Source organism: Colletes latitarsis, unplaced genomic scaffold (genome assembly GCF_051014445.1).
Source record: "Colletes latitarsis isolate SP2378_abdomen unplaced genomic scaffold, iyColLati1 scaffold0018, whole genome shotgun sequence".
Taxonomy (NCBI): domain Eukaryota; kingdom Metazoa; phylum Arthropoda; class Insecta; order Hymenoptera; family Colletidae; genus Colletes; species Colletes latitarsis.
The window spans coordinates 11,397,968-11,402,878 of NW_027488369.1; positions in this window are offsets into that span (position 1 = coordinate 11,397,968).

Sequence of the window (4,911 nt, forward strand, 5' to 3'; positions counted from 1 at the left end):
AGGATAACGCAAGTTAGGTCTGGGATAGGTCTGGGATTTGACCTCATCAGACTCATACTTTCGCATTCTTCACATACTTGTTGAACTGATCCTGGGTTTTTTCTAGTTTGGATCACGTAGTATTGTGGTACCACACTGAAACAGTCAATGAAACCTGGTTTCCATCAATATTTTAGAGGAGAACGCAAGTTAGGTCTGGGATAGGTCTAGGATTTGACCTCTTCAGACTCATACTTTCGCACACTTCACATACTCCTTGAACAGATCCTGGGTTATTTTCTGGTTTGGATCACATAGTAATGTGGTACCACACTGAAACAGTCGATTAAACCTGGTTTCGATCAATATTTTAGCGGATAACGCAAGTTAGGTCTGGGATAGGTCTAGGATTTGACCTCATCAGACTCATACTTTCGCACACTTCACATACTCCTTGAACAGATCCTGGGTTATTTTCTGGTTTGGATCACATAGTAATGTGGTACCACACTGAAACAGTCGATTAAACCAGGTTTCGATCAATATTTTTGAGGATAACGCATGTTAAGTCTAGGTTAGGTCTGGGATTTTCACTCATCAGACTCATACTTTCGCATTCTTCACATACTTGTTGAACGGATCCTGGGTTTTTTCTGGTAAGGATCACGTAGTAATGTGGTACCACACTGAAACAGTCGATTAAACCTGGTTTCGATCAATATTTTTGAGGATAACGCATGTTAAGTCTAGGTTAGGTCTGGGATTTTCACTCATCAGACTCATACTTTCGCATTCTTCACATACTTGTTGAACGGATCCTGGGTTTTTTCTGGTAAGGATCACGTAGTAATGTGGTACCACACTGAAACAGTCGATTAAACCTGGTTTCAATCAATATTTTTGAGGATAACGCAAGTTAGGTCTGGGATAGGTCTGGGATTTGACCTCATCAGACTCATACTTTCGCACACCTCACATACTCCTTGAACAGATCCTGGGTTATTTACTGGTTTGGATCACATAGTAATGTGGTACCACACTGAAACAGTCGATTAAACCAAGTTTCGATCAATATTTTAGAGGATAACGTATGTTAGGTCTAGGTTAGGCCTGGGATTTTCACTCATCAGACTCATACTTTCGCATTCTTCACATACTTGTTGAACGGATCCTGGGTTTTTTCTGGTTTGGATCACGTAGTAATGTGGGACCACACTGAAACATTCAATGAAACCTGGTCTGGATAAATATTTTAGAGGATAACGCATCTTAGGTCTGGCTTAGGTCTAAGATTTGCCCTCATCAGACTCATACTTTCGCACACTTCACATACTCCTTGAACAGATCCTGGGTTTTTTCTGGTTTGGATCACGTAGTAATGTGGTACCACACTGAAACAGTCAATGAAACCTGGTTTCCATCAATATTTTAGAGGACAACGCAAGTTAGGTCTAGGTAAGGCCTGAGATTTTCACTGATCGGACTCATACTTCCGCATTTTTCACATTCTTGTTGAACGGATCCTGGGTTTTTTCTGGTTTGGATCACGTAGTAATGTGGTACCACACTGAAGCGGTCAATCAAACCTGGTTTCGTTCAATATTTTAGAGGATAACGCAAGTTAGGTCTGGGATAGGTCTGGGATTTGCCCTCATCAGGCTCATACTTTCGCGTTTTTCACATACTTGTTGTACAGATCCTGGGTTTTTTCTGGTTTGGGTCACGTAGTAGTGTGATACCACACTGAAACAGTCGATTAAACCTGGTTTCGATCAATATTTTAGAGGATAACGCATGTTAGGTCTAGGTCAGCCCTGGGAATTACACTCATCAGACTCGTACTTTCGCATTCTTCACATACTTGTTGAACTGATCCTGGGTTTTTTCTGGTTTGGATCACGTAGTAATGTGGTGCCACACTGAAACAGTCGATTAAACCTGGTTTCGATCAATATTTTAAAGGATAACGAATGTTAGGTCTGGGATAGGTCTGGGATTTGCTCTCATCAGGCTCATTCTTTCGCATATTTCTCATACTAGATGGCTAGATCCTGGGCTTTTTCTGGATTGCATCACATAGTAATGTGGTACCACACTGATACAGTCGATTAAACCTGGTTTCGCTCAATATTTTAGAGGATAACGCATGTAAGGTCTAGGTTAGGTCTGGGATTTGCTCTCATCAGGTTCATTCTTTCGCATATTTCTCATACTTGATGGCTAGGTCCTGGGTTTTTTCTCGTTTGGATCACGTAGTAATGTGGTACCACACTGAAACAGTCAATGAAACCTGGTTTCCATCAATATTTTAGAGGGCAACGCAAGTTAGGTCTGGGATAGGTCTAGGATTTGACCTCATCAGGCTCATACTTTCGCGTTTTACACATTCTTGTTGAACGGATCCTGGGTTTTTTCTGGTTTGGATCACGTAGTAATGTGGTACCACACTGAAATGGTCATTCAAACCTGGTTTCGATCAGTATTTTAGAGGATAACGCAAGTTAGGTCTGGGATTGGTCTGGGATTTGCCCTCATCAGGCTCATACTTTCGCGTTTTTCACATTCCTGTTGTACAGATCCTGGGTTTTTTCTGGTTTGGGTCACGTAGTAGTGTGATACCACACTGAAACAGTCGATTAAACCTGGTTTCGATCAATATTTTAGAGGATAACGCATGTTAGGTCTAGGTCAGCCCTGGGAATTACACTCATCAGACTCATACTTTCGCATTCTTCACATACTTGTTGAACTGATCCTGGGTTTTTTCTGGTTTGGATCACGTAGTAATGTGGTACCACACTGAAACAGTCGATTAAACCTGGTTTCGATCAATATTTTAGAGGATAACGCAAGTTAGGTCTGGGATAGGTCTGGGATTCTCACTCATCAGACTCATACTTTCGCATTCTTCTCATACTTGTTAAACTGATCCTGGGTTTTTTCTGGTTTGGATCACATAGTAATGTGGTACCACACTGAAACAGTCGATTAAACCTGGTTTCGATCAATATTTTAGAGGATAACGCAAGTTAGGTCTGGGATAGGTCTAGGATTTGACCTCATCAGACTCATACTTTCGCACACTTCACATACTCCTTGAACAGATCCTGGGCTATTTCTGGATTGGATCACGTAGTAAAGTGGTACCACACTGAAACAGTCGATTAAACCAGGTTTCGATCAATATTTTAGAGGATAACGCATGTTAAGTCTAGGTTAGGTCTGGGATTTTCACTTATCAGACTCATACTTTCGCATTCTTCACATACTTGTTGAACGGATCCTGGGGTTTTTCTGGTTTGGATCACGTAGTAATGTGGTACCACACTGAAACAGTCGATTAAACCTGGTTTCAATCAATATTTTTGAGGATAACGCAAGTTAGGTCTGGGATAGGTCTGGGATTCTCACTCATCAGACTCATACCTTCGCATTCTTCTCATACTTGTTGAACTGATCCTGGGCTTTTTCTGGATTGCATCACATAGTAATGTGGTACCACACTGAAACAGTCGATCAAACCCGGTTTCGCTCAATATTTTAGAGGATAACGCATGTAAGGTCTAGGTTAGGTCTGGGATTTGCTCTCATCAGGTTCATTCTTTCGCATATTTCTCATACTTGAGGGCTAGATCCTGGGTTTTTTCTCGTTTGGATCACGTAGTAATGTGGTACCACACTGAAACAGTCAATGAAACCTGGTTTCCATCAATATTTTAGAGGACAACGCAAGTTAGGTCTAGGTAAGGCCTGAGATTTTCACTGATCGGACTCATACTTTCGCATTTTTCACATTCTTGTTGAACGGATCCTGGGTTTTTTCTGGTTTGGATCACGTAGTAATGTGGTACCACACTGAAACGGTCATTCAAACCTGGTTTCGATCAGTATTTTAGAGGATAACGCTAGTTAGGTCTGGGATTGGTCTGGGATTTGCCCTCATCAGGCTCATACTTTCGCGTTTTTCACATTCCTGTTGTACAGATCCTCGGCTTTTTCTGGTTTAGGTCACGTAGTAGTGTGATACCACACTGAAACAGTCGATTAAACCTGGTTTCGATCAATATTTTAGAGGATAACGCATGTTAGGTCTAGGTCAGCCCTGGGAATTACACTCATCAGACTCATACTTTCGCATTCTTCACATACTTGTTGAACTGATCCTAGGTTTTTTCTGGTTTGGATCACGTAGTAATGTGGTACCGCACAGAAACAGTCGATTAAACCTGGTTTCGATCAATATTTTGGAGGATAACGCAAGTTAGGTCTGGGATAGGTCTAGGATTTGACCTCATCAGACTCATACTTTCGCACACTTCACATACTCCTTGAACAGATCCTGGGTTATTTTCTGGTTTGGATCACATAGTAATGTGGTACCACACAGAAACAGTCGATTAAACCAGGTTTCGATCAATATTTTAGAGGATAACGCATGTTAAGTCTAGGTTAGGTCTGGGATTTTCACTCATCAGACTCATACTTTTGCATTCTTCACATACTTGTTGAACGGATCCTGGGTTTTTTCTGGTTTGGATCACGTAGTGATGTGGTACCACACTGAAACAGTCGATTAAACCTGGTTTCGATCAATATTTTTGAGGATAACGCAAGTTAGGTCTGGGATAGGTCTGGGATTTGACCTCATCAGACTCATACTTTCGCATTCTTCACATACTTGTTGAACTGATCCTGGGTTTTTTCTAGTTTGGATCACGTAGTATTGTGGTACCACACTGAAACAGTCAATGAAACCTGGTTTCCATCAATATTTTAGAGGACAACGCATGTTAGGTCTAGGTTAGGCCTGGGATTTTCACTCATCAGACTCATACTTTCGCATTCTTCACATACTTGTTGAACGGATCCTGGGTTTTTTCTGGTTTGGATCACGTAGTAATGTGGTACCACACTGAAACAGTCAATGAAACC